This window comes from Arachis hypogaea, chromosome 13 (genome assembly GCF_003086295.3).
Source record: "Arachis hypogaea cultivar Tifrunner chromosome 13, arahy.Tifrunner.gnm2.J5K5, whole genome shotgun sequence".
Taxonomy (NCBI): domain Eukaryota; kingdom Viridiplantae; phylum Streptophyta; class Magnoliopsida; order Fabales; family Fabaceae; genus Arachis; species Arachis hypogaea.
Genome location: NC_092048.1, coordinates 14,437,050 through 14,450,176, shown reverse-complemented (window position 1 = coordinate 14,450,176; position 13,127 = coordinate 14,437,050).

The window sequence follows — 13,127 nt, the reverse complement described above, 5'->3', positions numbered from 1 at the left end:
AAGGGGAATAAAAGGGTATAACAAATCAATGTATGTTAAAAAAGTTAGTTATGATTAATTATAGATTAGTTATAGTTAGCTGACATGTGTAACAGAAGCTGTTAGAGCAATAGCTTAATCACACACCTATATAAACATCCACATTAATCATAATCTCTCTCTCTCCTTGTACCTTTCATCTATCTTTTTTTATAATATCATTGGGGATACATTTTGGGATGTATTTGCTTTTTAAACATGGTAGAAAGAAAAATATAAAAATTTAACATATTACATTAGTTAATATGTGTTGTCTTCATCTTCACTTCGAAATTTGATACTTTTCATCTCTCTTTTTCGATAATATCATTGGGGTCGGAGATACGTTTTGGGATGTATTTACTTTTATTTTTTTCGGCCATAGTGACAATGACGATATTAATTGCAAAAGGTAGAAAAAAAAAGAAAATAAGAGATTAAACATCATAGAAAAAAATTGAAAATTTAATATATTACATTAGTTAATTTATTAACAAAGTTAACACAATTTTAATGTTTGAATATTTTTGTTAAATAAAATTAATATTTTATGGATATAAATTAAGTTAAATTCTTTGTGAATAATTGTGTTAAAAAAATATTAAATAAATAAATTATTTTGTAACTAAATCTTTTTTTATGTCTTTTTTTTTAATTATTAGACCAATTTAATTAAAATTAGTTAATGAAATAATTTGATCATGTACCATCTCTAAGTAAATCCCCAAAATGGTTCCACAGATTGGGTCCGTGCACCAATGTTGCCCCTCAGTTTCTAAATGCTCTAAATGCACCCTCCAATTTGAGCTCCGTGCAAAATCCTGGTCCTTCCACCCAATTCCGGCATAACTCAGCAGCCAGAGTGCTGAGCTGTCGGTTTCACCTCCACGTAGGCTTCATCACCCTCCACCATCACCATCGTTCCTCCTCTTCTCCCAACGAAGCCACTGCCCTTCTCTCTTCTTCCAATCCTCCTTTCTCTTTTTCCCTTCCTTAAGCATTGTAGCCCTTTCCTTCTCTCAGTTCACCAGCCTTCAGATCACTACCTCAGAACCACCGCCGCAACCCTTTCTCTTTTCTTCTTCCTCTCTTCTTTTTTCTTCTCCTCTGTCCATTGAAGGGGGTGGATGAATCAGAATGGTGTCGTTTTGTGATGGAGGGAAATTGAAAGATTGCTTGGAGAATATTTCCATACACTTTCAGCAACAATCAAAATCCAACAAACTAAATTAACCTATCATAACCACCTAAAATCAATTAAAATAGAAAATCAAACTAAAGTAAGCCTAAAACTGGTGAAAATTAAAACTAAATTCTAAATAACCTAAACTAATAAGGGAAGTTGGGGGTGGTCAGATAGGGAAAGAAGGCAAACCGAAATATGAAGAAGGAGAGGATGGTTAGTCATCGTGGGTGATGGAAATGACAAGGAGAAGCAGACGAGGGGAGGACACCGGTAGAGTAGTGGTTGTAGTGGCTATTACGGTAGCAGTAGTTCGGTGATGAGGAACAAAGATGAAGGTACCCGGCTCTTTAGCTGAGAAGAGAAAATGGAGGAGGAAGATGTGGCAGCGCTGGGTAAAGGGCGGAGGTAATGGTGGTGGCGATGGAGATGCTGGAAGCTGCGATAGGGCTAGGGTTCGGTGCGTGGAAGAGGGTGATGAAGATGGCAAATTGGCGGCGACAGTAAGCTCGGGCCCAACGGAGGTGGTTCGCCAAGAAGAAAGTTTGACGTCTCTGGACCTGACGGGGAAGGAGAGGGTAGAGGGAGGAGGTTGGACACGATGGTCGCAAATGGTGGAGGCTATGGTGGGTCGCGGTGGTGGTTCAGCCTTAGGCTAATAGACAGAGGAGAAGAGAAAAGAAGAGAGGAAGAAGAAAAGAGAAAGGGTTGCGGTGGTGGTTCTGAGGTAGTGATCTGAAGGCTGGTGAACTGAGAGAAGGAAAGGGCTACAATGCTTGAGGAGGGGAGAAAGGAAAAGAAGGATAGGAAGAAGAGAGAAGGATAGTGGCTCTGTTGGAACCGCCAGCTCAGCACTCCAGCTGCTGAGTTATGCTGGAATTGGATAGAAGGACCAGGATTTTGCACAAAGCTCAAATTAAAGGGTGCATTTAGAGTATTTAAAAATTGAGAGGCAATATTGATGCACGAGCCCAATCTAAGAGACTATTTTAAAGATTTACTCACCATCTCTAAATAAGCGATTTATTATGTACGTAGACACATTAATTTTATTATTTTATGAAATATGCATAATCATAAATTTCAGCCGTAGCTGTATTGTTTGCAATAATTGTTTGAATGCTGGTTTCATAAGTCTAGAAATAAGTCAAATCAATTGTGAGTTAATTTTAAATCGAATTTATTACGAGCTCAATAGACTGGGATGGTTAATTTTGTTAAATTCATACTCTGCTATATACATACTTACTTTAAATTTGATCCTTGTAGCTAACTACCTAATTAAGGTGCATGTTTGAATGTCCCGCTATTATTGCATGATACATATTAAAAAGGAATAATAGTGCCTTAAATTAAGGAACGTCATTAGATAGATAATAATTTTTGTGAATAATAAATTTTAAAATTGATCTAATAAAATAAAAATACATTATATTCTAAATTACTCATTTAAATTTTAATATTGAGATAATCATCTACATACTTAATAAATTAAACATCCGATATATCTATTATTTATATTATTTACCTATATTTTTCCACTACTCTAATACAAATAAGAACATATGAAATCCAGACAAAGTCGCCTTTAAATTGCAGTAGTGAATCCTTTTGCCATCAATAATAAGCTCAATTTTTTTATGTTTTTTATTTTGGCGTCGAATTTACAAATAAATATCAAATATTTCAAGTTTAAATTTTTTGTACTCCTTAATTAAAATAATAAGTTCAACTAAAATAATAAATACAATATAATTATGTATTATGTATAGCTTTTTTACCTAAATTTTTTCCTAAACGAATCACTACTGTTTGTTCATGATAGACACCTTATTTGTTATTAGAGCAAAATGACTAATCAATAAAGCATGCATTATGTATAGCTTTTTACCATCTTTTTCACCCTTTTCTTTTTACACATTTATACAATCTTAGTTTATCAAAGCAAAATTAATAGCAGAAAAAAGTGTACATGGATCCATCTTATATAGAGATATATATCGACAAAAATATCAATTTGCAAGAAAACAACAATTATTGTGTCACATATTTAGTCAATACAATAATCATATTTGTTTCTTCAATCTTGTCCGTATCAATAAATACATATATACGTCTGTCTACACATTCAAAACAAATTTGTGCAAGTTGTGCTTATTAGCTTCATTCTGCATATTCACTGATGAGCCAGTGCTATTTTCTTAATTATGCGGGATAAATTATTTTAGTATACAAATTGCATTTTACTTTAGTTTAAGAGGTTGCGGGTTCGAATCTCTTATCTTTAGTAAAAAAAAAAAAATCTACATTAATATATGGGAGTGGATCCTCTCCAGTGAAAAAAAAACTGGATGGTATCCAGTGGAAGATCTCACCTTTCATTGCATTCTCTATCACATTTATTTCTAGTCCCACTTATAAAATTAAAGGTGGGAGATTACACTTTATTCTCTCCAGTAACAAAAAAAAAAAATAGAGATGATCCATTTCCTCAATATATCAACTCTAGTGTTCATGTCTTAAATGTTGCTTTCTTTTAATTTGCTTTTGTTCTCATTAATGATCCTAATGCTTCCTCCAACATGCACTGCTGCTATGATTTCAAACTGGCGTGCATGTTAGGATTCTAACTAGCTAGCTAGTACTAAATTATAAAGAAATTATAATAACTTATTTAAATCACTAATGAGTTTGACATTAAGCATTAAATCAAATTTGAAAATGTCTCAGAAATGAAAAGATATTCCTAATTAAGATACTTTATAAAATTGTCTCCTAAAATTATACTTTTTTAGAAAATAAAATTTGAACTTATATTCAAATAATTAAGAAATGAATCATGATATCTATACACTTGGAATTAAATAAAAGAGTAAACAACAAAATTACCTTTAAATTGTCAAATCACTAACAAAAGTATCAATTAAAATTGTTAATCGATTCTTATTAATCTATTACCCCAACTTGTTGATTGTGTTTGTTTACGGATATGAGACACTGAAACAGAACACAGAAATATAGTTATATTTGATAAATAAAAATATGAATAGAGACATTATATTTAAAAATATTAAATTAGTATATTTTGTATTCTGATAAAAAATATAAAGACATTAATAAAAAATATAATTTATTTTTTATTTTTATTATTTTTATAAATTTTTTATAATTATATTTTTTATTATTATATTTTTTTTAAATTTTTATATCTTTATATTTTATATTTTATTTTTAGTATTTTGTATCCTATTAACAGGTTAACAAACGAATACACGCAAAAGAAATGTGAGGGGGACTTTTTTTTTTTTTTAATAGGAAAATGTGACATTGATTAGTCAAACGGTAATGTGATAGAAAACAATAATTTTATTATCATATAATGACAATACCAACATACATATTATAGTTAAGGAATTGGACGCATGCTAATATTTAAAATCATAAAATGTACTTGGAGGCGTTAAGATACGAGGCTGCGGGTCACGATTGCGTGTGCTATGAACAATAAATTGACCCAAAAACATTAAAAAATATATAAAATGTTTGGTAAAATATTGAATTAAACTAATACAATAAAGTTAATAAATTATAACTCAAATAATATAGTCTTTTCATACTCATTTAAAAGATTACAAATTTAAATCTGTATATTTTTGGTAAAAAAAAAAAAACTAATGAAGCAAAGACAAAAAAACTGTAAAAATTCAATACATTTATTTTTATATAAAATTAATAATCAATAATTATTAAATAATTTAACGAATTTAACTAAATTATTATTTATTTATAATTAATTATTAATTATTAATTTTCTAAAAAAAAACTACACAAGAATTTTTATTAAAAAAATATTATTATTTCGTAAAAGGAAAGGATACGGCACGTGTGAGATCTTGGTAGGACCCAGTCCGCGCTGGCGACACGGGTGTGTCTATGCAGAAAGTACTCTGGTCAAATATGCTGACGTCACTACACCATCAAAATAGAAAGTCATTCTTCTAGGTCTTTAGTTTGCAAAAACAACCAAATCCTACCTTTTATTTTTCTTTCTTTTTTTTTAATTTCGTTTTTATAATGATTTTAAAAGTATTTTTATTTTATTTTTATACTTTTATATAAATTTTAATTTTATTATTAATTATCAACTATGATCCTAATATTAATAAGTAAAATATGAGTTTTAATTCGACGGTGGAGATAATTATAAATTAAATTAATTTTTTATAATATTCATGTAAACTGTTTTGTATCACGCGGCAAGTTGAAATTTTAACGAAACTACTTGTATTATCAAACGTGTGAGTACTTTTATTAAACATTGAAAATATTAAAAAACCTCTAAAACCAACATTATTCATATATATAATATTTTTAAACATTCATCATTACTATTTTAGTATTTTATTAAATGTTATTTATTAGTGGGCACTTTGTGCTGCACCAATATGAACCAAACTAAAATAAATGAATCCAGTGTGAAGTACTACTTATTATGGTTTCATAAATTAATGCCGTAAGTTTAGGTTGGACTTTGAAGTTCAGAAACGTAAATTGCATAAGGCATGAAGGACCAAAATGCCTTCAATTAAGTCACTCACATCTATCTAGAAGAGGAAGATAGTAGAAACTAGAAAGAAAAAAAATATGCAAGTGCAAGGAAAGATCCTTTACCCTATTTTTTCATGGTCAAAACCTCGAGGGAGTATCTCTGCTTTAACTCTATTCATATTTATTTTCAACAAAATGGGACCCTTTTTCAAAACAAAAATAAAGGACGCCATTCCCTTTCCTTTCACTTTCATTATACATCTTTTTTCTATGCATCATAAATTTTGCACCAGATAGATATTTTAATTCTAGGATTTATTTGATACGTATTATAAAGTTATTATTAACAAAAATTTTAATTTTTTATTTTAATAAGTACATCATTATTTTTTTTTTTTGTATATTTTCTACAAAATCTTTTTCTAATTTATAAGTTTAACATATGTTCTTAGGTAGCGTTTGTTTTGAGGTACTGAGACAGAGATTAAGAGACTGAGACTCAGTATCGTATTTGTTAGTTCAGAGACTGGTACTAAAATTTCTGTCTGTCTCTAAAATTTCAGTATTTCAGTACCTCCAAAAAGTAGGGACACATGAGACTGAAATTTTTAGAGATGGAGACTGAAACTTTAATAACATTTTATACCTAAAATACTTTCATTTCAATTAATCAATTCCAATTTTACCCTTTGTGCAAATTAAATTAGAGTTTCATTCTTGTTTCAATTCCTATATTCCATTTCGCATCAAACAGAATACTGAGATTTATTTCAATCTCTGTCTCTCAATCTCAATCTTTTTGTCTCTGTTTCTCCGCCAAACGCTACCTTAGAGTATATATTAATTAAATTCTTTAATTTTAATGTATTGGTAAAAACGTATTATTTCCAGTGTATGTAATATCATGATATTTGATCACATTATTAACTATGTATATTTAAATTTTTTTATTTACCGAAAAAAGATATGGTTAAAATTTATTAAATATGTATCATTCATAGGGTTCAATATGTTTTACCCTACATTATTGTTCTAAATAAGAGAGAATTTTAATATAAGAAGAAATGTATACTTATGCATAATCCACATTAAAAATCTTAGAAGAGATGTTTATGACAATATTTACCACTATTATTTGCAATATAATAATCATATACTTGATTGACTATATAATTTCATATATATTCTCAATATAAATGAAATAATATAACTTTATCAATGAATAAAATTTACAAATAATGAAGATGGTGGCCGGTGCAGTTTAGTTAGAGGCATATCTTGACTTTAAGGAAGACCCAAGTTATTTAAATACAAGACCAATAATTGAAAACAAAGTATGATGACTATATGCTTGAAAAATTAAAATTATTTTTTTCCTTTAATAATAGAGCGAGCAAATACCCATATTATTTTGGCCCACAAACAATTTAAACCACAAGAAATAGAACGAAATTAGGCTACAAATTGGTAGGTGTGACATCTCCAACACATGTTACATGCCTTATTTTGGTGATTTCATCAACAAGTCCTCCACCAATATCTTTATAAGATGTGATGCAACTAACCCTATTATTCTTTAACCAGAATCAGAAATTTTTAAAGTATGTAATCTGTGTGACATATGTAATAATTAAATTAACCAAAATTATGATATGATATGAAACCATTATATAAATAAATGTGCATGCCCAGTTTTGAATTAAAATAATAGATGCATGTAAACCGTTAATTTAAAAATATTTAAATATCTTATAGAGTAATGTAGGTGGCTAGAAAGACAATGTGGTAGGAGGGGCTATGTACCTACTACCAAAAGTTAGGGGCAATTAAGTACGAAAGTGGTTGGGTTCCCTCAAATCTCCAGCTGGAAGTGAAGCAAAGACATCTCATCGCCAGCTTCCAAGATTTTGAAGGGAAATAATATGTCTAACTTTTTTTCCCTCTCTGTAAAGTTACTACTTACAAGCAAGCTTTTCAGTGTGCTTGGATTTTGTTTACGTTTTGCTTATTGTTTGAAGAGAAAAGACACTGAGTCACAGACTCATCATGATATATATATATACGTATATGTTCATGTTCATTAATTCATATATATGTATGTGTATAAGAATGCTATATGTATATACATGCATTCACCCTAAACAGCAGACATCTTAATTTAACATATAGAGAAAGATTAATTTTTATTTCAATTTTTTAGTTGAAGTTCTTGAAAAACGAGATGAGATAGGTAGATATCTGATATCTATGTGAATGAGAGTGAGTTTTTATATATATTTTTCGTTTTACATTTAATGAAATAAAAAGAACTTAAACTAATTAAGATTTATAGTTATACAAGGCTCAGAAAAAATTAACTTGATTTGTGCATAGACAAATAACAACATAGATTTCATTCGCCAACAATAAATTTTATAATAGAATTTAGATTTGACGAATTAAGTTTTAACTTAGTGGATGGAGGAATATTGTAAAAAATAAAAAATAAAAAACATAAATAGTTCTATATGAATATAAATATTTTGGGTCTATGGTCACGATTTTTTTTGTCACGATTTTTTAGGGTGACCAAAAAAAAGTTATAATCACGGTTTTTTAAAAAATGATGGTCTAAAAAGATCTATGGTCACGGTTTTGAGGAGTGACCTAAAAGGGTCTATGGTCACGGTTTTTTACAGTGACAAAAAAAGATCTATAGTCATAGTTTTTCAAAAAAGGGTGGCCTAAAATGATCTATGGTCACGATTTTGGGAGGTGACCTAAAGGGGTCTATGGTCACGGTTTTGGGGGTGGCTTAAAAGGGTCTATGGTCACGGTTTTGGGGATGATCTAAAAAGGTCTATGGTCACGATTTTTTACAGTGACCAAAAAGGAACTATGGTCACGGTTTTTCAAAAAATGGTGACCTAAAAGAGTCTATGGTCACGGTTTTAAAAAGGGGTGACCATAGAGGCTATGGTCACGGTAAAAATCGTGACCATAGATAAGGTTATAGTCACGGTTTTAAGGAGGGGTGACCATAGATAAGGCTATGGTCACCCCTCCTTAAACCGTGACCATAGATAAGGCTATGGTCATGGTTTTTAGGAGGGATGACCATAGAGGCTATGGTCACGGTTTTTACGCGTGACCATAGATTAACCTATGGTTACGGTGAAAAAACGTGGCCTAAAGTGTCAGAATTTGAAAATTATAACCGTGACATAGAAACCGTGACCATAGACCTATGGCCACGAGAGAATAGGCCATGGTAAAAAACCGTGACCATAGATCTATGGTCACCCTTTGGTCACGATTTTTTACCGTGACTATAGGCCTTTTTTTTTTTTTTTGTAGTGACTCTTGCATTTGTTCTGATTCCAATCTCATTATTCACCACGACCACTCTTACCACCATTACCACCCCTTTACTCTCATTGAATTACCAAAAATCAAATTCAAGAACACAACATTCAATAACAATAATTCAATATTTAAATTCAAACAATTATCAATTTTATCAATTACCAACAATAACACATCATTCAAATTCAATAACAACAACGTCAAATTTAACACACAATATTCTTTTTATATATATAAAAGAAAGAAAAAAATTAGGACAGAGAGAAAAGAGATAAGAGAGATAGAGTGACAGGGAAGAAGAAAAAGAAAGAAGATGAAAGAGAAGGATGAGAAGAATAGCACGACCCCCGCTTACAGGGGAGTCGTTGCCGCCGTTGGAGAGAAAGACAAGAGAACGAGAGACAGAGAGAGATCACGCAAGACTGAGAGAGAAAATCCGCTTCCTCTTCTCTTTTTCTGGTGGCCTTAGCGATGACGCCAATCGAGAAGGAGGTGCTGCCTTCAAGCTATACTATGATGGCGGCGACAAAAGTAATTCATAGCCTCAGGTCGTCGTAATCTTTGCGCTACACGACGGCGTACGGCGCACTCGCCATTATGTCCGTCATCGACTTGTAATTCTTCACTGGCAACCCAAACGACAACTGCTAACTATGCTGATGAATTGCTTGCGTCTGACGGATGAAGTCGATGAGCCTCTCGGCCAATTGCGCCAGTCAGGAGCCATGGGGAATTGAATGGATGAATAAAAATTTGGAGAAGGAAGAGAGAACCACGTGAGTGTTGAGTAAAGAGAAAGAGAAATTGAAACTCTAGTTCCACTGTCAATAACAATCGAAGAGATATTTTTGTCTAAAAAATATTTAGATGATGATTTTAATTTTAAATGAAACGTTGGAAACGATTTTAAATAAAAAATAAGGTTAATGGCGATTTTGATTTTGACCCTAAATTTTAGAAACTAAAACAGTTATCCCTCAAAATTATAAGAGATCGAAATAGATCTATTATATTTAATTGTTCTCAAATAATTTTTTATATATCTTCCCATTGAAGTTTGTTGCTTAATAAGTTTAAGAAACATGCAATCAATAAAAACAATTGGAAAAAATTTACTACAAATATTCCACCTAAATTAATGATACTTTTTAATATAAAAAGTATAATATTAAAATCTATGTTAAAATTTTGTATTAGGGTTTAATGTTATATTAAATTAAAATATAACTGTTATTATTTTTATATAATTACTTGTTAAGGAATGATCGTGATGTTAAGTTGGTATTTCGTTAGTATTCTAGTAAGGATTAATCTCTATATACAAGTGTTTTACATTTACAAGCTTTACAAGTCTGAACGAAACCCACCCATTAAACGCGCTGCTTATGTTACGTGCCTTTTTAACAGAATTTTAAATCAATTCAAATCAATTAACGCGCAAATATATAACTTCCATTTTTTAAAAGATTTCGTTTCTTTTTTCGAGTTTCTTACCAAATTTGTTGGATCTCCTTCGTGCTTTCTCTCTTTGCCTTGTTTTTTTTTTTTTTTTTTTATGGTTTCTGAAATCAAGCTTTGAAATCGTTTTGAATAAATATACCCAAACGATTACATAAATACACCCAAACGGTTACAGAAATACACCCAAACGGTTACAGAAAGAATTACAGAAATACACTCAAACAGTTACAGAAATACATCCAAAGGATTTAAGAAATACACCCAAAACAGGGGAGATAGTATATTTTTTCTTGAAATCTTTTAATGTTTTGCTGGTTAAGGATGAGGCACATGGCAGAGACAATCTAGAAGAAAAACCTAGAAAAACAATAAAACAGTACCTTAAATAATGTTTCTTCCTTTTTTCTGGTGATTTTTTATGGAGATTTGTATCTTTTCTTCTTAATTTCTTCTACTCTTCGCGAGGAGTTGAAACGTTTCTGCAGAATCGTAGTAGTTTGTTTCAAATGTCCCTTGAATCTTGATGGTTTGCGTTTTGATTGAGGAAGAAGAGGAAGAGTGAACATGTTGTGGAAGGGGCGCGTGTTTTTTTCTTGGACTTGGAGTAACTTGTATAGCTTGTAAGCCAAAAAAGTTTGTATGTGTAACATGTCTCTTCTAGTAATTTATATGTTGGAGTTATTTATTTCCTAAAAAATGTGATAAAAGAAAATTCTTTAGATGTTGGTGTTAGTAGCCAATCAAATAGTACCGATATATGTTTGAACACAACCAGAAAAGATAGTTTAAAGGATTCAAATTCGAATATAAATATTCCATTTAAGGATTCATTTCAAGAGTATCCTGAAATCCATGAGGAGTTGCAACTTAAGATCAACTCGTATGTATCCAAAAATAACCTTCTGGTACGGTAATAGTTGCTTGGGAGTAGAATTATCTTGTAGATCCTCTCCATACTGTATCTCTTAAACTATGACAATAAAATTATACTCCAATACTTACATGTCAATAGGTGCTGGAACTTGGAACGACTCTTAGAAACTTCTAACAAATGTGAAGGATATTTCAATCCTAAAAGATAATAATCTTCAGTCATTTAGACGACTACTAATATGATCTTGTGTTTCTGTTTATCAAAACGTCTCTAAAGTTCTAACCATTTTTCTGATTTATTCTCTTCTTAAAAAAAACAAAAACGTATTTTCGTATATAATATTGTTATTTTATTTTGAAAAGTGACTTTTTTTTTTAAGATTTTTGGCTCAGGCTTGGGCAGAAAACCCAACTCACACCGGAACAAAGATCCTGACCCACCCACATAACAAGTGAACAACACCTCTTTTGGAAAGTTCAAATGAAGAGCTCCTTTATTTTGTTTCAGACAATTTTACTAAAATAACCTGTAAAGTAAAACTGAGCTACACCAAAAATGAGCCCAATTTAGTAACATCCAACAAAATAAGACACCAATAGAAAACCAGCGGGCAATAGTCTTCTTAGTTGGGTTGGGCTGTAACTATTATAACGGACTTTTTAGGTGCCGACTTTTTAATGAAAAAGCATGCCCAAAGAATCCCAAAAGCAAACTGCAAAAGAAATCCTCTACGCTCACTTAATAAGATTTATGAATTTGAGAGATTCAGTGTGTGTTTGGTTTAATTTTTGTAAATTGGAGTTGAATTCAATTTAATTAAGATTGAGTTTATTTTAACATAATTTATGTTTACATACTTTAATTAAAAAATAATTATAATTAATAAAATATTATTTAAATAATAATGATCAAAATTATTTTTAGATGTAAAATTATCAAAAAGATAAAAATTAAATTAAATTTTTAATATTATTATTTTAATAATTTTTATATTACAGAATTTTAAATTAAAACATATTATTATATAAAACACTATTTTAAATATTATATGTATATTATAATAAATTACACATAATATTAGATATATATACACATAATAATAAAAGATAAATAAATTTATAAAATTAAACAAAAAAAAATAAAGTGCATAAAATACAAAAGTATATTACAAATATAAATATAAATATAACATTAATTTAATAACAAAAGTATTAAAATTTAATCTACTTGATAAGATTTGATCTGTGCACTAAAATTTGATCTTGAATAGAGTCTCGAACAATGTTCATTTCTGAAGAAAATGCAACAGATAAATTTGGGGATTGGCTATCACCAATTTGATTATCATCTTCATCTTCAATAATATTTTCATCTTCATACTGTGTGAACTCAAAATCTGTTTTAGAATTTCGTCGAATAAAATTATGAATAGTCATTGTTGCACTAACTATTTGAATTTGAGTTTTCATTTTGAACTTTGGCATAGGACGCAAAATTACAAATCTATTCTTCCACACTCTAAAAGTTCTTTCAATTATGCACCTTAGACTTGATTGATAATAACTAAATATTTCATTACCATTTGCAAATTCAGATGAACGCTTAAAATCTGAAAGATGATAGCGTTCACATTTATATAGACCAATATACCGAACTAAGATTGAATATTCTGAATCTATCAAATAATATTTACTTCAA